General features: G+C 40.0%; 1 protein-coding gene across 2 annotated transcripts in view; it reads left to right on the forward strand.

Annotated features, from left to right (window-relative positions):
* The first annotated feature begins 298 nt into the window (after positions 1 to 298).
* Positions 299 to 24959, forward strand: part of LOC126214860 (uncharacterized) — a 147827-nt gene continuing 123166 nt past the window's right edge. For both annotated transcript variants that reach the window (XM_049941496.1, XM_049941497.1), the window contains exon 1: positions 299 to 456. The gene's annotated coding sequence lies outside the window, so the exon portion shown is untranslated. The remainder of the gene's footprint in view (positions 457 to 24959) is intronic.

A 24959-nucleotide genomic window follows, 5' to 3' on the forward strand; every position in this document is an offset into this window, starting at 1 on the left:
ACCGTGCGAACAGCATAAAATACGTCGCAATCTGAATGTCATGCACTTAACAGCTCCTCTGCCATGAACTTAACGGCGCTGTTGGTTTTTTTGAAAATGTCTGCATGTATAAATTGAAATGTGATTCTTCTGTTCGATTTTTTCGTCTGTGTTATGATGGACTACTGTTTGAATGACTAATTCCACTTATTACGTTTTTCGAACAATTAGTTGTTTGTGCATACCATCGGTAGATAAATTCGAATAACTCAATTTTCCGCCATCGTGCTTGTTTTGTTCCAGATGTTTTTCTCCGCTGTCCGAAAATGGCGCTGCGGGAAGTCACGTGACGGTATTGTTTATATGTTTGAGTTCGCGGGCGGTTGTTTATGACTGCAGGAAGCCGTAAAGACGGTAATATTGTTTTGATTCCTCGGCGCTTGTGTCTAATCGTCGATATTACGCGTACTGTTATGGGTAAGTGCCTGCACGTTGTTCCAGTTATTTTGTTATATTGAATTTCATACCATTCTGGAGGTACAGCATAGTGTGCTATTATTTTTATTATATCACTATGATAAATGTGTCCAAATTACCACATTCGTGTGAAAACAGATGCACACTGTTTTCTGTCAGTCGATAATTTGGAATGCAGAAAAGAAAATTCACCGATTTAAACGGAAAAGTCTGCGTCTTGAAATTGAACCTTTATGACGATATTTCCATGCCAAGTGGTGTAATTTCGGAAAAAGTTTCCGCATGGACATCACCAGTTTTGCTGAAGTTTGTGGGAACCTTCGCACATGTTCCTAATATGTATTGGTAATGTTTTACGATCACTAATTCACTGCTTCCGGACATATAGTCGCTTATTTGACCCCTTACCGCCGCTGTCAACAGTGCACCTGTGTTTTCGACAACTTTGAGATCCAATATCCCCCGCAATATTTACAAGGCCATCATATACAAAATTTTACGCTATTGTAAGGGAAATAATGAAAAAGATTTTCTAAGAAATTTTCATATGGAAAATTTGAAGCAGAGTAGGCTAAAAAATAGGCGTGCGAAAAATTAGAAGTTTAGCTTTTTACATTTCCGGAAGTATTTGCGGGATAAACATGGAGTTTGCATTCCCTAACTTACCAGTACAAGGTCCAGTACAAGGTCTTAGAATATAGAATTTTATCCTCCTACTGCGTTCCAGTAGTTCACAAATTGAGGCCACAGTTGACGATTCTTTTAAACCGCTTTCATTAGAAAGACCATATTCTAAACCATCTAAAGACTAGATTTGGTTTTGTAATGTGAGCATATAAGATCGACTAAAAACGTCGACAAGGTGGAGGGGCATTGGAAATGGGCCGATATTCCGCCGGTACTCAAATTAAATCTGACGTCATCTATTATGTTCCACACTGCTTTAATACTCTTTGTGGAAGATCATACGAAAAGTCCTGAAGTCTTGATGACCAAGAAATGGGCATGAGGAAAAAAGAGGGGAAGAGAGAAAGTAGTCTTTTTAGTTTTTTATGACATCTGTACGACTGGCAACTCTGTAAAAATGAAGTGGAATAAGGAATCCAATGAAAACAATAGTGTTTCTTTTTCTTGTGACTCTAATAATATGAGACAATGACATTTGAAAAGTGTAGTTTTTTGGCTTCTGTCTTATCACGATTTCTTCCAATCAATCCCATTAGTGACATCTGGTTGGCAGTAAAGTTTTTCTCATGACATTCTATCTACAGCAAATTAGTGAAACCTATAAAAAAATTCAAATAGCTCGAAGTAAGCATAAGCATAGAATGGATTTCTAACCTGGCCTCTTTGACAATGCAGAAAAGTATCATCAGGCTTAGGTTCCTGTCTAAAGAAGCTGTTATTCGTTAAGAAACCCACACATGCCTGCTGTTGCACAGCTACCAAGCATTGCTCCTAGGATAATGGGGTCCTGGTTTTCTCACTTTAGAACGGACCGGTAATTGTTAAGCCACTATGGACCATACCAACACATTTATATACGTAATTTTTCGTCAGTACACTAATCTTCCACATGAAACATGAACTGTGCCAATTACATTATTCCCTAAAATGGAATTTAACTAGTGCATCAATAGCACTACAGAATAAAAAGACATAATATATAAAATGAATCCATTCCATAAATGTCAGGAAGAGTGCCTTGAACTTTGCTAAAACTGTCACAGTGATGTAAAGCCTGAAACCCATATATATACGATGTATGCTGTAGGTGTTATGCAAAAGCTTTGCTACCATGATGTCCACTACATTGGTAATGCATAGGCAAGTTGCGAAGTTTATAAACAGTTTGATTCTGTAGTTACATCAGAATAATTAATTGAAATATATCACGATGAGTTGTGAACAAATACATTTGTTTTTTGGAAGTTTTTCGAGTTACTCAGGGATCATTCCGTGTCAATTCAACCAATTTGAGAAAATGTTCCAGCTGATAGTCTCAGATTTGACTGAAATGTAGCACACCAATGCTACCAAGTGTGGAACACTCGTACAAAAAAATAAGTTTCCCTGCCAATTAGTTCCAGAATTATGGCTTGTGGAAGAAGGTGTCGTGACCCGGAAATTGCAACCCGCATCTGGCAATCCTTCTTCAGACCCAACTTCACATCTTAATAACTTTGGAACTATTCCGCACAGTCCAGTGAAATTTTTACAATCCAGTAACATCCACTTAGAGAACACACTCTATGAATCAAAACATCAACAACATATTTCTGTGGGAAAATAAAAAATTCCAAAATGTGGTTTAAAAAATGTAATACGTTAAAAGGTACATATTGTAGGTGCCCTCTATGCCAAATATAATTCACTCAAAAAGGGTATAAATTTTTTTGTGGTAAGCTTGATGTGGCCTAAACACACACAGAACTTATCTTGCCCATATCAGTCACATAAACAGAGCTACATGCACAAAAATTTGAAAAATTACCTGAAAAACATGGATTTTCTAAGTGTGGTAGCACAAAAGGGACAAGTGATATCCAAGCCAAATTTCAAACACTGCATAAGTAGACCATAATATAATATGTGACAAAATTTCAACTTGTTATTGCAAGGCATTTGTGTACAATAAAAGTTAACAGAGATGTATTTGGTTACGTGTCTTTTAACACGATTTAGCAAGTAATAGTGATGATGTAGACAGCTTGTTTCAAATAAAGCTGAAGCAATTGTTGGGAACCATTAGACAACAGAAAGATAAACAATGGTAGTTTTCAGGGACAGAATGAGTCATTGTCAGGCAGGAACAACAAAGGAAACAAGTAACAATTACAGGTTACTCATGTTTTTAGGATTGTAGTTCGGACTGGTCAGTACTGTTACAGAAAGTCAGTATGGAGGCAGAAGAGTGTACTAGTGGTGCTTTTGTTCAAACAAGTTGCAGTATTGGTAGAGCACAAGCATCTGAATGTCATAAAACAACATATGGAACAAAATGTGGCATTTACTTTGTACTGTATGATCTGGATGAATCGGGCCAAGATTTGTTGCTATGGAGATCCGGGATACACCCTGTGGGCACAAGAAGTACAGTTCTCAGAAACTTTAGTGTTTGTTATCATGATATGAAAGTGTTTCTGGATAAGTATTCTTTCCTACAAAGAAGTTGTTTTGATCCATTTCGGATTCATAAGAAGACAGTGAAGTGTAGCCTCAAAGAAATTGATATAAAATCAGTATTGAAAGTGAATCAGTGCATGGGACTTAACATGAAACCAGGACAAATGTTATGTTCCAGGTGTGTTACACTGCTAAAATTTGAAGAATATTCTGATAACAGCGGATGAGCAATTAAATACTTCAGTGACTGCTCTTGGTTTGTCTCCCATGAAGACACACAAAGTTGGGAAGAGAGACAGGCCCAGCTATGGTAGAAGAAAAATACAAGAAGCTCAAATGGAATTAAAACACAAAATACCTGACACACTAATGGTGGAAGAGGAAGAACTATCTGCTCCAAAGGAACAGAAATCATGCCAGAAATGCTCTGATTTGGACAAAATTGTGCATGATTTGAAAGGAAAATGTGCCATATCCACACGCCAGAAAAAAGTAACTATTCTTACCCTTGCACCTTCCAGCTGGTCTATTGACTACACTGCAAAGGAATTCAGTGTTTCTACATATATGGTAAAGCAAGCTAGGAAAATAAAAGCAACCCAAGAAGTGCTTCCACAACTTCTGCAGGCACAGGGTAAGCAATTGAGTTCAGAAATAAAGGTGCTAGTGTCAGAGTTTTATGAAAATAATGATTACAGCCGAATAATGCCTGGAAAAAAAAGACTATGTAATGGTGAAAATGGGAAATGTACGTGTACAGATGCAAAAAAGACTGCTGTTATGCAACATATCAGAACGATATGTAGAATTCGAGGAAAAATATCCCAGTACCAAAGTAGCTTTATCATCTTTTTTCAGTCTTCGGCCAAAATGGGTTGTGCCTGTAAGTGCAAGGGGCACACACAATGTTTGTGTATGTAAGACCCATCAAAATGCTAAGCTGATGTTTGCTGCTATAAAGGATTCTGGTCTGGATTACAAAGGTGCAATGGAGCTGCTACTGTGTGGCTTCAGTGCCTACCAGTGCATGATATACAGGTGTGAAAAGTGTCCTGGTAAGGCAAATCTTGCAGAACACATGAATAACAAAGTGCATGGTGATCTCCTTATGCAAGATGATGAACTTGTTTCTTATAAACAACGGACACACTTGGATCGCCCAAGTCTTCAAACAAAGCATTTTGTTGAAATGTGTTGTCAAAAAACGGACAAACTGATTACACACACCTTCACAGCAACAGCACAATCGGCTTATCTCCAGTTTTGTAAGGATGATTTGAAACAAGATGAAATTGTAGTAATACTAGACTTTTCTGAAAATTATGCATCTATAGTTCAAGATGCCATCCAAGGATATCATTGGGACAACAGTTGAGCAACTATCCAGCCATTTGCAATTTACTATAGAGGTGAATCAGGTGACGTGTCTGTTGTGAACCTGTGCATTTTTAGTGACTGTTTAATTCGTGCTGCCTTTGCAGTTCGTGCCCACATTCGCACTGTCACGGCATATGTGAAAAACGAGCTGCCTCACATACATTTTGCGAAATACTTCAGTGATAGGGCAGCTAGTCAGTACAAAAACTGTAAAAATCCCAAAAATTTATGCACGCATTACCACGATTTTCAGATCCACGCAGAATGGAATTTTTTCGCAACAAGTCACGGTAAAAATGTATGTTACGGTATCGGTGCTACCATTAAGCACACGGCATCACGAGCTAGTCTGCAGCACCCTACAGGAGGTCACATTCTAACACCTCTCCAATTATTTACCTGGGTACAGAAAAATATCTCTGGCATACAATCATTCTACGTTTCAAAAGATGAGGTGAAATCGATCGAAGAGTTGCTAAAAAGCAGACTAGGACACGTTAAAACTGTTGCGGGCACGAGGAGCCATCATCACTTCTCTCTGGCGGACTCTGACAGTGTGCAGATGAGCAGACTGTCCGGCTATAAACTATAGGTTCGTGCACAACGTGTGTCTTCACAGTGTGTCTGACTCGGGATTCAGAAGCAAAAGCAGCAACATACAACCAGGTTGCTATGTTATTACTGTTTATGATGACAAATGGTACTTAGGATGTGTTGCAGAGTGCTGTGAAGCAGAAGGTGATGTATTTGTGAACTTCATGGCAACAGCAGGAGCAGCAAGATCATTTCATTGGCCACGTTTGGCAGACAGGTGTCGGATTCCTTTGGAGCATATTCTTACGACAGTTCCAGTTCCTGCCACAGTGTCAGGAAGACTGTACAATTTGCCACTCAATGTACAGAGTACAGTAGCTAAAGTGTGGGATAACTTCTGTTCGAAGCACGATCGACTGGTTTTTAGCAGTTAAGGTGCAGTAAACGTGAATGGTATGTTGTGTTAATCTGTCTATATGTTGTTGCTTAGTGATTAAACAGTTGTGGGAGAGAATAAGAAGAGGCAGAAAAGTTTAAGATATGTTTTTACAAAATTGTGTTGTGGAACAATGGCCACATCACCAAATAATATCTGTTAACTTCCATTGTACACAATTGTCTTGCAATAACATGCTGAAATTTCGAGATATATATCATTATGGTGTACTTACGCAGTGTGTGAAATTTGGCTTGGATACCACTTGACAGAGAAAGTTATGTTGAAGAAAGAAACAAAGCCAAACAGATAATTGCAGCATCAAAGAAGAAATCTTGGGAAGACTTTGGAAACAGGTTGGAGACTTTGGGTCAAGCTGCTGGAAAACCATTCTGGAGTGTAATTAGCAGTCTTCGAAAGGGAGGTAAGAAGGAAATGACAAGAATTTTGGGCAGGTCAGGAAAACTGCTTGTGAGTCCTGTGGATTCCTTGGGCAGATGGAGGGAATATTTTGAAGAGTTGCTCAATGTAGTGAAAATACGATCAGTAATGTTTCAGATTTCGATGTACAATGGGATAGGAATGAGGATGGAAATAGCCGGCCGGGGTGGCCGAGCGGTTCTAGGCGCTACAGTCTGGAACCGTGCGACCGCTACGGTCGCAGGTTCGAATCCTGCCTTGGGCTTGGATGTGTGTGATGTCCTTAGGTTAGTTAGGTTTAAGTAGTTCTAAAGTTCTAGGGGACTGATGACCTCAGAAGTTAAGTCCCATAGTGCTCAGAGCCATTTGAACCATTTGAGGATGGAAATAGGATCACATTTGAGGAAGTGGTGAAAATGGTCAATACATTGCAGTGCAATAAATCAGCTGGGGTGGATGAAATTAAGTCGGAACTCATCAAATACAGTGGAATGTCAGGTCTTAGATGGCTACACAGGATAATTGAAATGGCGTGGGAGTCGGGACAGGTTCCATCAGACTGAACAAAAGCAGTAATCACACCAATCTTTAAACATGGAAACAGAAAAGATTGTAACAACTACAGAGGTATCTCTTTAATCAGCGTTGTGGGTAAAATCTTCTCAGGTATTGTTGAAAGGAAAGTGCGAGTATTAGTTGAGGACCAATTGGATGAAAATCAGTGTGGGTTTAGGCATCTTAGAGGTTGTCAGGACCAGATCTTTAGCTTACGGCAAATAATGGAGAAGTGTTACGAATGGAACAGGGAATTGTATCTATGCTTTATAGATCTAGAAAAGGCATACGAACGGGTTCCTAGGAGGAAGTTATTGTCTGTTCTACGAGATTATGGAATAGGAGACAAACTTTTGCAAGCAATTAAAGGTCTTTACATAGATAGTCAGGCAGCAGTTAGAGTTGACGGTAAATTGAGTTCATGGTTCAGAGTAGTTTCAGGGGTAAGACAAGGCTGCAACCTGTCTCCACTGTTGTTCATATTATATATGGATCATATGTTGAAAACAATAGACTGGCTGGGTGAGATTAAGATGTGTGAACACAAAATAAGCAGTCTTGCATATGCGGATGACTTAGTTGTGATGGCAGATTCGATTGAAAGTATGCAAAGTAATATTTCAGAGCTAGATCAGAAATGTAAGGACTATGGTATGAAGATTAGCATCTCCAAAACGAAAGTAATGTCAGTGGGAAAGAGATATAAACAGATTGAGTGCCAAATAGGAGGAACAAAGTTAGAACAGGTGGACAGTTTCAAGTACTTAGGATGCATATTCTCACAGGATGGCAACATAGTGAAAGAACTGGAAGCGAGGTGTAGCAAAGCTAATGCAGTGAGTGCTCAGCTACGATCTACTCTCTTCTGCAAGAAGGAAGTCAGTACCGAGACTAAGTTATCTGTTCACCGTTCAATCTTTTGACCAACTTTGTTGTATTGGAGCGAAAGCTGGGTGGATTCAGGTTACCTTATCAATAAGGTTGAGGTTATGGATATGAAAGTAGCTAGGATGATTGCAGGTACTAGTAGATGGGAACAATGGCAGGAGGGTGTCAACAATGAGGAAATCAAAGAAAAACTGGGAGTGAACTCTATAGATGTAGCAGTCAGGGCGAACAGGCTTAGATGGTGGGGTCATGTTACACGCATGGGAGAAGCAAGGTTACCCAAGAGACTCATGGGTTCAGCAGTAGAGGGTAGGAGGAGTCGGGGCAGACCAAGGAGAAGGTACTTGGATTCGGTTAAGAATGATTTTGAAGTAATAGGCTTAACATACAGTAGAAGAAGAATGGGTAGCTCTGAGGGATGCAGTAGTGAAGGCAGCAGAGGATCAAGTAGGTAAAAAGACGAGGACTAATAGAAATCCTTGGGTAACAGAAGAAATATTGAATTTAATTGATGAAAGGAGAAAATATAAAAATGCAGTAAATGAAGCAGGCAAAAAGGAATACAAACGTCTCAAAAATGAGATGGACAGGAAGTGCAAAATGGCTAAGCAGGGATGGCTAGAGGACAAATGTAAGGATGTAGAGGCTTGTCTCACTAGGGGTAAGATAGATACTGCCTACAGGAAAATTAAAGAGACCTTTGGAGAGAAGAGAACCACTTGTATGAATATCAAGAGCTCAGATGGCAACCCAGTTCTAAGCAAAGAAGGGAAGGCAGAAAGGTGGAATGAGTATATAGAGGGTTTATACAAGGGCAATGTACTTGAGGACAATATTATGGAAATGGAAGAGGATGTAGATGAAGATGAAATGGGAGGTAAGCTACTGCGTGAAGAGTTTGACAGAGCACTGAAAGACCTGAGTCGAAACAAGGCCCCGGGAGTAGACATTCCATTAGAACTACTGATGGCCTTGGGAGAGCCAGTCATGACAAAACTCTACCATCTGGTGAGCAAGATGTATGAGACAGGCGAAATACCCTCGGACTTCAAGAAGAATATAATAATTCCAATCCCAAAGAAAGCAGGTGTTGACAGTTGTGAAAATTACCAAACTATCAGTTTAATAAGTCACAGTTGCAAAATACTAACACGAATTATTTACAGACGAATGGAAAAACTGGTAGAAGCAGACCTCGGGGAAGATCAGTTTGGATTCCGTAGAAATGTTGGAACACGTGAGGCAATACTAACCTTATGACTTATCTTAGAAGAAAGATTAAGAAAAGGCAAACCTACGTTTCTAGCATTTGTAGACTTAGAGAAAGCTTTTGACAACGTTAACTGGAATACTCTCTTTCAAATTCTGAAGGTGGCAGGGGTAAAGTACAGGGAGCGAAAGGCTATTTACAATTTGTACAGAAACCAGATGGCAGTTATAAGAGTCGGACATGAAAGGGAAGCAGTGGTTGGGAAAGGAGTGAGACAGGGTTGTAGCCTCCCCGATGTTATTCAATCTGTATATTGAGCAAGCAGTATAGGAAACAAAAGAAAAATTCGGAGTAGGTATTAAAATTCATGGAGAAGAAGTAAAAACTTTGAGGTTCGCCGATGACATAGTAATTCTGTCAGAGACAGCAAAGGACTTGGAAGAGCAGTTGAACAGAATGGACAGTGTCTTGAAAGGAGGATATAAGATGAACATCAACAAAAGCAAAACGAGGATAATGGAATGTAGTCAAATTAAATCGGGTGATGCTGAGGGGATTAGATTAGGAAATGAGACACTTAAAGTAGTAGAGTTTTGCTATTTAGGGAGCAAAATAACTGATGATGGTCGAAGTAGAGAGGATATAAAATGTAGACTGGCAATGGCAACGAAATCGTTTCTGAAGAAGAGAAATTTGTTAACATCGAGTATAGATTTAAGTGTCAGGAAGTCGTTTCTGAAAGTATGTGTATGGAGTGTAGCCATGTATGGAAGTGAAACATGTACGATAACCAGTTTGGACAAGAAGAGAATAGAAGCTTTCGAAATGTGGTGCTACAGAAGAATGCTGAGGATAAGGTGGGTAGATCACATAACTAATGAGGAGGTATTGAATAGGATTGGGGAGAAGAGAAGTTTGTGGCACAACTTGACTAGAAGAAGGGATCGGTTGGTAGGACATGTTTTGAGGCATCAAGGGATCACAAATTTAGCATTGGAGGGCAGTGTGGAGGGTAAAAATCGTAGAGGGAGACCAAGAGATGAATACACTAAGCAGATTCAGAAGGATGTAGGTTGCAGTTGTTACTGGGAGATGAAGAAGCTTGCACAGGATAGAGTAGCATAGAGAGCTGCATCAAACCAGTCTCAGGACTGAAGACCACAACAACAACAACAGGCTTAACAACAGAAGAGGCACCAATGTTAGCACGGAATAGGAGATCATGGAGGAATTTTATAAGGGGGACTATACTCCAGACTGAACACTGAAAGGCATAATCAGTCATAAATGATGATGATGATGATGATGATGATGATGATGATGATGATGATGATGATGATGATGACCACTTTTTGTGCTACCACACTTAGAAAATCCATGTTTTTCAGGTAATTTTTCAAGTTTTTGTATTTTCGTGTGCATGTAATTCAGTTTTTGTGACTGATATGGGCATGATGAGTTCTGTGTGTGTTTAGGCCACATTAAGCTTGCCACAAAAAAAATTATACCCTTTTTGAGTGAATTATATTTGGCATAGAGGGCACCTACTATATGTACCTTTTAACGTATTACATTTTTTAATCACATTTTGGAATTTTTTATTTTCCCTCAGAAATATGTTGTTGGTGTTTTGATTCATGGAGTGTGTTCTCTAAATGGATGTTACTGGGTTGTAAACATTTCACTGGACTGTATGGAATAGTACCAAAGTTATTAAGACGTGAAGTTGGGTCTGAAGATAGATTGCCAGATGCGGGTTGCAATTTCTAGGTCACGCCACCTTCTATCACAAGTCATAAATCTGGAACTAATTGGCAGGGGAAACTAATACTTTGTACATGAGTTTTCCACACATGGTAGAATTAGTGTACTGAATTTCAGTCAAATCTGAGACTATGACTTGGAGCCCCTGGATGAACTGATGTGGAATGACCCTCAGACTCGATCTCACTTCGTAGTCAGCATGACTTCTGTTATTGCTTTCCTGGGGGAGTATTAAACATCTGTAGAACACTGACTGTAAAAGAAGTCTGCTTTACTTTGAGTACCATCGGAATATAGGGCCATTTTTGATGCTCTTCCACCTTGTCTTTTTTTTGGCTTTATATGCTTGTATTGCAAAACCAAATATAGTATTAAGTCCTTGTATTGGTAAATTATTACGTGCAAAGTTTCAGATTTATCTCACAATTACTTCTGAAGATATAAAAAGTTTTTTTTTTTTTTTTTTTTTTTTTTTTGGCTGGCTTACCTTCAAATTAGCCACACGAAAATTGCTCAGGAAATCTTTTTTTATTATTTATTGTAATAATTGCATTTCTCTGACTAATGGAAGACAAATGCCTACAATGACAAAGTGGAGATCAGAAATGACCAGCTTTTTGGTTAAAAATGCTTATAGCTACATAAACTACCAGTTTTAATAGGAATACATTTAAGTTTGAAATTTTGTATTGTATAACATCATTTCTCTACTAGTACTTGTTTCAGTCAATTCTTTAACACATTTCAATTGGTTATCTTAAGAATGGATGTTGTTGTAAGATATTGTTCCTGTTGCAAGTGGGCTGCAGTCTGCAGCCTTTTTAGTAGGCTACTTTTAATTCAGTGAAAGTTTTCCCTTCCCCATGTATTGTAGTTATGTACATTACTGATCATTACATTATGTTCTGGATGTAGTAAAACATGATTGCGTGCAGGATGTATTACGTAGCATAGATGGTATGTATATTTAGTTTCTGTGATGGCTTTCTCTTGTTTGCTGTAGATACTATCTTTTTTCTTGTTTAAAATGCTTGTCTTGGATGACTGTTGGTGCCTCACTATAGATCACAATATCATACTGAAGATGCCTTGTGGTGTCATAGTCCAGGAAGTAAATACATACTTGTTCTCACTTTCTTACAAATATGGTCAAAATATTCCTCCCAGACTGGGTACTTTTCAACAACAATAGTAATAATACCCAAAGATTTGTTTTTTTATTTGTATAGCTAAGTGCCACACATTCTGAGATATCAAGGAATATTGGAGGGATGTGGCAGGGGAGGGGGGTAAAAATTGTAAAGGGGGACCAAGAAATGGATACAGTAAGCAGATTCAGAAATATGCAGGTTGCAGTAGTTATTTGGAGATTAAGAGACTTGTACAGGATAGAGTAGTGTGGAGAGCTGCATCAAAGTAGTCTTTAGACTGAAGATCACATCAACACCAAGTGCCAGTGAAGGTGTAAATGAAATAAATTTTTATATTATATCAGATTCAGAAGGATGTAGGTTGCAGTAAGTACTAGGAGATGAAGAAGCTTGCACAGGATAGAGTAGCGTGGAGAGCTGCATCAAACCAGTCTCAGGACTGAAGACAACAACAACATATATAAGCAAGAATTGCAGTGCCACTGTATTCTGTTTATATTCAAGCAGCTTATTTATGGCAAGACAGTTGACAGAATGTTGTAATAGATTTCACTACTGCTGGGATCAGTTTGCACACCTCTACCCCAGCTGAAAAAAATCCATCCACTAGAGGGAACAATTCATTTTCATTTTAAGATGACTATTTCTTTTCTACGGAAAATTTATCAGGATGGCTACATCATGGCCATAGAATGGAGGGGATGCATATATTTCATTTTCACTACACATTTTCAATATACAGGTACCCTGATTTCCAAGTAAGCTGACACATTTAGCATTATTGTTGTTATCTTCTGTGTGCTCCAATAACTTTGATTTTTGGAACAGGAATAAAAAATGAATTGATAATCCTTACTATATGTATATTGAGAAATAATATGAAATATCCCTAGGACAGATCATTGGAAGCGACCAATTCCACTCGCCTGCTTTGACCCGTGACGTAATGGTGTGGTGTGTGAGGTGACTATGCCACAATGTGTTTGTGTTGTTATGTTGTGGTGCACTCTGGTGGTGGATGTTGACGGTTGAGTTTAACATGTGGCATTGGGTGCAGTTGAGTCTTGGTTATCACTGTGGTAACATGGGTTTATTTGAGTCTGGGTAATTAGGGCTATAACATGAATTTGGTAGTGAATGCTTTGTTTTCAGTGAGTTTTTCTTTTACTTGTGTGCTTGGCATTTTTGTTAGGTCTGACTAGCTTGACGTTTGTCATGTTTTTTGGTGTGTGTGTGTGTGTGTGTGTGTGTGTGTGTGTGTGTGTGTGTGTGTGAGCGTGAGTGTGAGTGAGCGCATGCAGCTGTGTGTGTCCAATCTAAGTGATTTTATCAAAAGCTTATGTTGGTAAATAATTTTTTTTTATGTTCTATTCTATAGTGATTGTGATGTTTTGTTTGTTTTGTATTTATGGTATTTTGGTTGTGTTTTAATTTATCTAGTGAATTTGGGTTTTGGTTTCAGTGATGTTTTCTGAGTTTTGTAGCTTGTGAAGTTTGTGGTTGTGTTTTGTTTGCAAGTAGGTATCAGGAGCTGTGTGTGCACTATATAGGTCAAGGGAAAAGTCAGATTCCACTTTTTGGAGTTTTGGGTATTAGTTTTTTAGTATCAAGGGCATCATTTGAGCTGTATCGGTCAAGGGAAATGTCCAATTCTGGTCGTCATAGTTGGTAGTGTTGGTTTTATGGTATTGAGGGCTTTGTTTGAGCTACACTGGCCAAAGGAAATGTCCGATTCTGTTTTTCAGAATTGCGGATGTTGGTTTTTTGGTATTGGTGGGCTTTGTTTGAGCTTGTAGGTCAAATGAAGTGTTCCATTCCTGTTGTATTTGTGACATTGTTTCGTAACTTGAGATTTTTTGTCTATAATATTTGTTTTGGGATGGTGTGGTGTTTAGTATTATTATATATCTTGGTTGTCCCCACCCTAAACCACCCATTTCCCTTGGTTGTTCTGTTAGTTTCATTTTATTGGTGGAGTGAGAAGTTCTTTTGTTGTTTTTATTTTGGTTCATTTTTATTGGCACGTCTATGTAGTGACCACATCATCATTATTTTGGATACGCTTGAAGTAGGTGTTTCTGTGACACTGATAACGTCGTGGGACAAAGCAGTTGGATGTAATCTGAAGCTTCCCTAATGCACATAGATCTATTATTTTCTGGTAGTGAGGGACTTAAGATCAGTATAAAGATGTCACACAGCAAATGCTAGGGAAAACAAGAATTTTTAAAGCCATGCCGTATTCAGTTTCTTGTAGGAAAGTTTCACTCTGACAGGTAATCCATTTTGTAGGGAATCTGTTATTATCTCTGCATTGTGATAATAAACCTCCCCTGATGGGAGTATCTAATGAATATTCTGTATCTCTGCGCACAATACCATACCAACTTTTTAAAACTGTAACCTCATTGTCTTTAATGTAAATAGCTTATTTTCAAAGAAAAAGACAAAAGTAGTGTGCAAGATGGATGTAGGACTTACTTCCATGTTCTGAAGACCCTTGTGAAATCAAACAGCTGATCATAAAATGAAACTTTCATTATCTAGAGGCCTCACCTGATCAGTGCAACATCCATTTTCCACTTTGCAGTTCTTGATAGTTTTGCGTTTTCCTACCTTCAGAAAGTCTGTCCTGTTTAGTGGTGCTGGCATTCTCAGGACACAAAGAGAAGTGTTAGTTTTGTGCACTGTAGAAGATGTAAGATTACATTTATGCAGTAGCTGACAGTGAAAGGTATAAAAAAGGTACACAAATTATGTTGTGTCGACTCTGTAAATAAAGCATCTGTTTCATCTCCCTGTTTTTAAGGGTAGCCATGAGACATTCCATCAGCTTAACTTTCTGATCAGATTTCTTATGTCCAATTAGGGCTTGAGTCCTCTCCACAGCCACACCACATTAGGCTCTTACTACTGTTTGTATCCTATGAAGTCTCTATTCCACATGACTGGTGCACACAATACATAACAAGTGGTTTGATTATAAATAATTGCGTTCTTTATCACAGTCGCATCTTACCGTTGCATTTTACTTCCAATATCCATGCAGCATAAACTGATGTTTTTATTACTATGATGTTGTCGTTGTTGTGCTCTTCAGTCCTGAGACTGGTTTGATGCAGCTCTCTAAGCTACTCTATCCTGTGCAAGCTTCTTCATCTCCCAGTAACAACTGCAACCTACATCCTTCTGAATCTGCTTAGTGTATTCATCTCTTGGTCTCCCTCCGTGATTTTTACCCTCCATGCTGCCCTCCAATGCTAAATTTGTGATACCTTGATGCCTCAGAACATGTCCTACCAACCGATCCCTTCTTCAAGTCAAGTTGTGCCACCAACTCCTCTTCTCCCCAGTTCTATTCAATACCTCCTCATTGGTTATGTCATCTACCCATCTAATCTTCAGCATTCTTCTGTAGCACCACATTTCGAAAGCTTCTATTCTCTTCTTGTCCAAACTATTTATCGTCCACGTTTCACTTCCATACATGGCTATACTCCATACAAATACTTTCAGAAACGACTTTGTGACACTTAAATACTCGATGTTAACAAATTTCTCTTCTTCAGAAACGCTTTCGTTGCCATTGCCAGTCTACATTTTATATCCTCTCTACTTCGACCATCATCAGTTATTTTGCTCCCCAAATAGCACAACTCCTTTACTACTTTAAGTGTCTCATTTCCTAATCTAATTCCCTCAGCATCACCCGACTTAATTCGACTACATTCCATTATCCTTGTTTTGCTTTTGTTGATGTTCATCTTTTATCCTCCTTTCAAGACACTATCCATTCCGTTCAACTGCTCTTCCAAGTCCTTTGCTGTCTCTGACAGAATTACAATGTCATTGGCGAACATCAAAGTTTTTATTTCTTCTCCATGGATTTTAATACCTACTCCGAATTTTTCTTTTGTTTCCTTTACTGCTTGCTCAATATACAGATTGAATAACATTGGGGAGAGGTTACAACCCTGTCTCACTCCCTTCCCAAACACTGCTTCCCTTTCATGCCCTTCGACTGTTGTAACTGCCATCTGGTTTCTGTACAAATTGTAAAAAGCCTTTCGCTCACTGTACTTTACCCCTGCCACCTTCAGAATTTGAAAGAGAGTATTCCAGTTAACGTTGTCAAAAGCTTTCTCTAAGTCTACAAATGCTAGAAACGTAGGTTTGCCTTTTCTTAATCTTTCTTCTAAGATAAGTCATAAGGTTAGTATTGCCTCACGTGTTCCAACATTTCTACAGAATCCAAACTGATCTTCCCCGAGGTCTGCTTCTACCAGTTTTTCCATTCGTCTGTAAATAATTCGTGTTAGTATTTTGCAACTGTGACTTATTAAACTGATAGTTTGGTAATTTTCACAACTGTCAACACCTGCTTTCTTTGGGATTGGAATTATTATATTCTTCTTGAAGTCCGAGGGTATTTCGCCTGTCTCATACATCTTGCTCACCAGATGGTAGAGTTTTGTCATGACTGGCTCTCCCAAGGCCATCAGTAGTTCTAATGGAATGTCTACTCCCGGGGCCTTGTTTCGACTCAGGTCTTTCAGTGCTCTGTCAAACTCTTCACGCAGTAGCTTACCTCCCATTTCATCTTCATCTACATCCTCTTCCATTTCCATAATACTGTCCTCAAGTACGTCGCCCTTGTATAGACCCCCTATATACTCCTCCCACCTTTCTGCTTTCCCTTCTCTGCTTAGAACTGGGTTCCCATCTGAGCTCTTGATAATCATACAAATGGCTCTCTTTTCTCCAAAGGTCTCTTTAATTTTCCTGTAGGCAGTATCTATCTTACCCCTAGTGAGAGAAGCCTCTACATCATTACATTTGTCCTCTACCCATCCCTGCTTAGCCATTTTGCACTTCCTGTCAATCTCATTTTTGTGACGTTTGTGTTACTTTTTGCCTGCTTCATTTACTGCATTTTTATATTTTCTCCTTTCATCAATTAAATTCAATATTTATTCTGTTACCCAAGGATTTCTAGTAGCCCTCATCTTTTTACCTACTTGATCCTCTGCTGCCTTCACTACTTCATCCCTCAGAGCTACCCATTCTTCTTCTACTGTATTTCTTTCCCCCATTCGTGCCAATTGTTCCCTTATGCTCTCCCTGAAAATCTGTGCAACCTCTGGTTTAGTCAGCTTATCCAGGTCCAATCTCCTTAAATTCCCACCTTTTTGCAGTTCCTTCAGTTTTAACCTACAATTCATAACCAATAGATTGTGCTCAGAGTCCACATCTGCCCCTGGAAATTTCTTAAAATTGAGAACCTGGTTCCCAAATCTCTGTCTTACCATTATATAATCTATCTGATACCTATTAGTATCTCCAGGATTCTTCCATGTATACAACCTTCTTTTATGATTCTTGAACCAAGTGTTAGCTATAATTAAGTTATGGGCTGTGCAAAATTCTACCAGACGGCTTCCGCTTTCATTTCTTACCCCCAATCCATATTCACCTACTATGTTTCCTTCTCTCCCTTTTCCTACTCTTGAATTCCAGTCACCCATGACTATTAAATTTTTGTCTCCCTTCACTACCTGAATAATTTCTTTTATCTCATCATACATTTCATCAATTTCTTCATCATCTGCAGAGCTAGTTGGCATATAAACTTGTACTACTGTAGTAGGCATGGGCTTCGTGTCTATCTTGGCCACAATAATGTGTTCACTATGCTGTTTGTAGTAGCTTACCCGCATTCCTATTTTTTTTATTCATTATTAAACCTACTCCTGCATTACCCCTATTTGATTTTGTATTTATAACCTTGTATTCACCTGACCAAAAGTCTTGTTCCTCCTGCCACCGAACTTCACTAATTCCCACTATATCTAACTTTAACCTATCCATTTCCCTTTTTAAATTTTCTAACCTACCTGCCCGATTAAGGGATCTGGCATTCCACGCTCCGATCCGTAGAATGCCAGTTTTCTTTCTCCTGATAACGACGTCCTCTTGAGTAGTCCCCGCCCGGAGATCCGAATGGGGGACTATTTTATCTCCGGAATATTTTACCCAAGAGGACGCCATTATCATTTAATCATACAGTAAAGCTGCATGTCCTCGGGAAAAATTACGGCTGTAGTTTCCCCTTGGTTTCAGCCGTTCGCAGTACCAGCACAGCAAGGCCGTTTTGGTTAATGTTACAAGGCCAGATCAGTCAATCTTCCAGACTGCTGCCCCTGCAACTACTGAAAAGGCTGCTGCCCCTCTTCAGGAACCACATGTTTGTCTGGCCTCTCAACAGATACCCCTCCGTTGTGGTTGTACCTACGGTACGGCCATCTGTATCGCTGAGGCACGCAAGCCTCCCCACTAATGGCAAGGTCCATGGTTCATGATGTAATACAGAATTTGCTGCCAATGTCATGGAAGTTAGTAGTAGAAATTTATTGATTGTACAGGAACTTTAATTGTGGGTAGCAAGGCAGAATCAGCAACGCTGAATTCTGTTTTCAGATATTTCTGCACAAAGGAAGATCCAAATCGGACATAGGTCGATGACCTGATGAAATTTCTATCATATTCTACACAGAATTTACAGTCAAGTTAGCTCCCATTTTTAACTGTAGTCTACATAATAAATTTGCCGCATGTACGAAAGATGATCACTTAGTAGCAGATCAATGGATTTGGCTGATTTTTGTGTTTGTGTAATTACCAGGACAAGGTGTGTATTAAAGAAAGTTTTTGGAAAATTCACTAGAAAAGTTCGAAGTTTCAATGGTATTTTTTGTATGAAAATCTCAATAATCTCAATGAAAGATATCTGATGGTCAGTTTGACAGTTCTGCTGTCACGTATTTTCGTATAAAAAGAAGTGACATTCACAGTTGCTGTCCCATGTTCTCATAACAACAACAAATTCCTTATTGAATATTGATATAATAAAATAAAAAAAACACCATTTGAAGGCACTATTTCAGTGTTTATTGTAGTGGGCTGACAAGGCAGCCAGTCCACAGAGACGGATAGCCGAAAGGGCACACGTACACACGCGCCGACTGGCGCGAAGTCTGGAACAGGATTCGTAATTAATGTGATAAAGAAAAGAACGTAGCTACTAGAACACTTAACTTTTATATCGTCCTTTGGTATACAGCATTCTTGATGATACAAGTGAGACTATCTTGAGATACATGCAATGGTACAAATGGCGCCTTGCTAGGTCGTAGCCATTAACTTAGCTGAAGGCTATTCTAACTGTCTCTCGGCAAATGAGAGAAAGGCTTCGTACGTGTAGTCGCTAGCAACGTCGTCGTACAACTGGGGCGAGTGCTAGTACGTCTCTCGAGACCTGCCTTGTGGTGGTGCTCGGTCTGCGATCCTGACAGTGGCGACACGCGGGTCCGACATGTACTAATGGACCGCGGCCGATTTAAGCTACCACCTAGCAAGTGTGGTGTCTGGCGGTGACATCACATTTATTTACAGTGATCATATCCTTGGTGTGTTACAGATTTGAAATGATGTCAGTTCGTGGTAACTTGATGTGTTGCAAACATTCAGTTAATTTCAGTTTGTGGTTTATTTATTTGGAAAAAATGCCACCAGCGAGCCATCAGTATCTGATTCGGCATACACTCAGTGCAGGCCAACTACACGATTGGCGAGTCAGTGCGACCGGTGAAAAGCGTGGACGGCATTTGGGAGCATATCGAATAAGAATTGTATAAACACTTCACGTTAAACTGGCTGTGAGAAAGAGTGTGCTAAACTTTGCTGTGAAAATATGTGGTATTGTTTTTCATTTCACAGTCATTTTTAACAGAAAACAGGAAAGTTGTGTTTATGGCTAAATTTATAATCCTGCCTGTTCATAGGTTAAAACTGTGTGAAATAGTGTCAGTAAAGCTACTATCTTTGCAGACCCGGCAGTCGGATAGGTCTCCCTCGTGGCCCGTGTAGTAAAGATCCCAACTGATTAACCTATTCATTGTGACTTGTGTTCCCAATCGAGGTTCCATTTGCGATAACAATAAGGTCAGTGAGAGGGGGAGGAGGATGTGGACAGAGAGAGGAGGGAGGAGGGGATAGACAGAGAGAGAGTGGGATAAGGGATGCACTATGAGGGGGGGAGATGATGGACAGAGATAGGGGAAGGATGAGGAGGAGAGTTAGTTAGTTAGTTAGTTGGTTGGTTGGTTGGTTGGTTGGTTGGTTGGTTGCGTGTTCTATTGATCACTCCCATGGTACAGTAGCCGTTATGATGTGGAACGTGTCAAGTGCCCAAGAAATGCACATATGAAACAATTTTTTTAACAAAGATGATGTGACTTACCAAACAAAAGCGCTGTGAAGCGGGACTTTGAATTTCGCCGCACTACACTCGTTCCCTCAGATAAAAATATCCCGTCGCAGCGGTATGAGCGCTTGACGGCAGAGAATATATCAAAATTGTAATCTTTTTTGTTTCCTATCCGTTTTCAATTGTCTCTTGATAGCCGAAGCTTAAGGCAGACGTGATCTGGAAGACGTAAAAAACAAAATACTTATTAGCTAGTCTTTATCTGATTTTAATGTGTAGACATATTGTGAAAGTTGTTAAGAAACTTGGAGGATGGAAGTAGCAAAGTAAATTAAATTGCATGCAGTATCAAGATGATTTTAATTGGTATAAATTAGTGATTCCTGGACGATTGCAAGATTTCGGAGCAGACTTTTCACGCAGAATTGAAGGAGATTTTTGAAGACCTGGACGCCGCACGAAAGAAGACAAGTTTACCTGGTAAAGGATGAATTCTTATCAACGTCATTTACCCCTGTCAGTTACATTTTGTTACTCTCTGTTCTTTTTTCAAAAATTTTTGTAGTGGAAATTGGTTTAACTTTTGCTCAAAAATCCCACAAGGACCACTCCAACAATAGCTTTTCTGTAATACGAAGTCCGATTTGCTTTTCATTCTTTCCCTTTTTTCACGGTCATTTACCATTTTAAAACCCCCTTCTTATTCACGATTTCTTCCCACATTATCAACCTTTTTTTTTTTCTTTTTCTTTTCTTCTGTTTATTTTTTATTTTTTTATTAACCACTACAGCTGGCAGGTCGATAGACACACAAACAAGCACAAACATACACACGAAATTCAAGCTTTCACAAAAAACGGTTGCTTCATCAGGAAAGAGGGAAGGAGAGGGAAAGACAAGGGATGTGGGTTTTAAGGGAGAGGGTAAGGAGTCATTCCAATCCCGGGAGCGGAAAGACTTACCTTAGGGGGGAAAAAAGGACAGGTATACACTGGCGCGCGCGCGCACACACGCACACACGCACACACGCACACGCGCACGCGCACACACACACACACACACACACACACACACACACACACACACACACACACACACATCCATCCGCAAATACACAGACACAAGCAGACATTTGTAAAGGCAAAGAGTTTGGGCAGAGATGTCAGTCGAGGCGGAAGTAAAGAGCCAAAGATGTTGTTGAAAGACAGGTGAGATATGAGCGGCGGCACCTTGAAATTAGCGGAGGTTGAGGCCTGGCGGATAACAAGAAGAGAGGATATACTGAAGGGCAAGTTCCCATCTCCGGAGTTCTGAAGGGTTGGTGTTAGTGGAAAGTATCCAGATAACCCGGACTGTGTAACACTGTGCGAAGATGTGCTGGCCGTGCACCGAGGCATGTTTAGCCACAGGCTGATCCTCATTACCAACAAACACTGTCTGCCTGTGTCCATTCATGCGAATGGACAGTTTGTTGCTGGTCATTCCCACATAGAAAGCTTCACAGTGTAGGCAAATCAGTTGGCAAATCACGTGGGTGCTTTCACACGTGGCTCTGCCTTTGATCGTGTACACCTTCCGGGTTACAGGACTGGAGTAGGTGGTGGTGGGAGGGTGCGCGGGACAGGTTTTACACCGGGGGCGGTTACAAGGATAGGAGCCAGAGGGTAGGGAAGGTGGTTTGGGGATTTCATAGGGATGAACTAAGAGGTTACAAAGGTTAGGTGGACGGCGGAAAGACACTCTTGGTGGAGTGGGGAGGATTTCATGAAGGATGGATCTCATTTCAGGGCAGGATTTGAGGAAGTCATATCCCTGCTGGAGAGCCACATTCAGAGTCTGATCCAGTCCCGGAAAGTATCCTGTCACAAGTGGGGCACTTTTGTGGTTCTTCTATGGGAGGTTCTGGGTTTGAGGGGATGAGGAAGTGGCTCTGGTTATTTGCTTCTGTACCAGGTTGGGAGGGTAGTTGCGGGATGCGAAAGCTGTTTTCAGGTTGTTGGTGTAATGGTTCAGGGATTCCGGACTGGAGCAGATTCGTTTGCCACGAAGACCTAGGCTGTAGGGAAGGGACCGTTTGATGTGGAATGGGTGGCAGCTGTCATAATGGAGGTACTGTTGCTTGTTGGTGGGTTTGATGTATACGTACATGTGAAGCTGGCCATTGGACAGATGGAGGTCAACGTCAAGGAAGGTGGCATGGTATTTGGAGTAGGACCAGGTGAATCTGATGGAACCAAAGGAGTTGAGGTTGGAGAGGAAATTCTGAAGTTCTTCTTCACTGTGAGTCCAGATCATGAAGATGTCATCAATAAATCTCTACCAAACTTTGGGTTGGCAGGCCTGGGTAACCAAGAAGGCTTCCTCTAAGCAACCCATGAATAGGTTGGCGTACGAGGGGGCCATCCTGGTACCCAAAAGTTCCCATCTCTGGCTGCAACCCTTCTTTCCATCAGTCCCTATACCAGTTCCAAACTGAACAATCCATTGCCCTCACCCACCTAATCCTTCACCTACACATCAACTCAGCCAATGAACACACCCGTCAACTCCTATCCTTAATAAAAGTTCTCACACAGCATAACTTAATCATAGCTAACACTTGGTTCAAGAGTCATAAAAGAAGGTTGTATACATGGAAGAATCCTGGAGATACTAGAAGGTTTCAGATGGATTATATAATGGTAAGACAGAGATTTAGGAACCAGGTTTTAAATTGTAAGACATTTCCAGGGGCAGATGTGGACTCTGACCAGAATCTACTGGTCATGAATTGTAGATTAAAACAGAAGAAACTGCAAAAAGGTGGGAATTTAAGGAGATGGGACCTTCATAAACTGAGAGAACCAGAGGTTGTGCAGTGTTTCAGGGATAGCGTAATTGAGCAGTTGACAGGAATGGGAGAAAGAAATACAGTAGAAGAAGAATGGGTAGCTGTGAGGGATGAAGTAGTGAGGGCAGGATCAAGTAGGTAAAAAGACGAGGGCTACTAGAAATCCTTGGGTAACAGAAGAAATATTGAATTTAATTGATGAAAGGAGAAAATACAAAAACGCAGTAAATGAAGCAGGCAAAAAGGAATACAAATGTCTCAAAAATGAGATTGACAGGAAGTGCAAAATGGCTAAGCAGGGATGGGTAGAGGACAAATGTATGGATGTAGAGGCTTGGCCCACGAGGGGTAAGATAGATACTGCCTACAGGAAAATTAAAGAGACCTTTGGAGAAAAGTTAGCCACTTGTATGAATATCAAGAGCTCAGATAGAAACCCAGTTCTAAGCAAAGAAGGGAAAGCAGAAAGGTGGAAGGAGTATATAGAGGGTCTATACAAGGGTGATTTACTTGAGGACAGTATTATGGAAATGGAAGAGGATGCAGATGAAGATGAAATGGGAGATACGATACCGCGTGAAGAGTTTGACAGAGCGCTGAAAGACCTGAGTCGAAACAAGGCCCCAGGAGTAGACAACATTCCATTAGAACTACTGACGGCCTTGGGACAGCCAGTCCTGACAAAACTCTACCATCTGGTGAGCAAGATGTATGAGACAGGCGAAATACCCTCAGACTTCAAGAAGAATATAATAATTCCAATCCCAAAGAAAGCAGGTGTTGACAGTTGTGAAAATTACCAAACTATCAGTTTAATAAGTCACAGTTGCAAAATACTAACGCGAATTCTTTACAGATGACTGGAAAAACTGGTAGAAGCCGACCTCGGCGAAGATCAGTTTGGATTCCGCAGAAATGTTGGAACACGTGAGGCAGTACTGACCCTACGACTTATCTTAATAGATTAAGGAAAGGCAAACCTACATTTCTAGCATTTGTAGACTTAGAGAAAGCTTTTGACAATGTTGACTGTAATACTCTCTTTCAAATTCTGAAGGTGGCAGGGGCAAAATACATGGAGCGAAAGGCTATTTACAATTTGTACAAAAACCAGATGGCAGTTATAAGAGTCGAGGGACATGAAAGGGGAGCAGTGGTTGGGAAGGGAGTGAGACAGGGTTGTAGCCTGTCCTCGATGTTATTCAATCTGTATATTGAGCAAGCAGTAAAGGAAACAAAAGATAATTCGTAGTAGGTATTAAAGTCCATGGAGAAGAAATAAAATCATTGAGGTTCGCTGATGACATTGTAGTTCTGTCAGAGACAGCAAAGGACTTGGAAGAGCAGTTGAACGGAATGGACAGTGTCTTGAAAGGAGGATATAAGATGAACATCAACAAAAGCAAAATGAGGGTAATGGAATTAAGTTGGGTGATGCTGAGGAAATTAGATAGTAAAATGAGGCACTTAAAGTAGTAAAGAAGTTTTGCTATTTGGGGAGCAAAATAACTGATGATTGTCGAAGTAGAGAGGATATAAAATGTAGACTGGCAATGGCAAGGAAATCGTTTCTGAAGAAGAGAAATTTGTTAACATCGAGTATTTAAGTGTCACAAAGTCGTTTCTGAAAGTATTTGTATGGAAGCTTTCGAAATGTGGTGCTACAGAAGGATGCTGAAGATTAGATGGGTAGATCACATAACTAATGAGGAGGTATTGAATAGAATTGGGGAGAAGAGGAGTTTGTGGCACAACTTGAGAAGAGGAAGGGACCGGTTGGTAGGACATGTTCTGAGGCATCGAGGGATCACAAATTTAGCATTGGAGGGCAGCGTGGAGGGTAAAAATCGTAGAGGGAGACCAAGAGATAAATACACTAAGCAGATTCAGAAGGATGTAGGTTGCAGTAAGTACTGGAAGATGAAGAAGCTTGCACAGGATAGAGT

The sequence above is a fragment of the Schistocerca nitens genome, chromosome 12, assembly GCF_023898315.1.
Source record: "Schistocerca nitens isolate TAMUIC-IGC-003100 chromosome 12, iqSchNite1.1, whole genome shotgun sequence".
NCBI lineage: Eukaryota > Metazoa > Arthropoda > Insecta > Orthoptera > Acrididae > Schistocerca > Schistocerca nitens.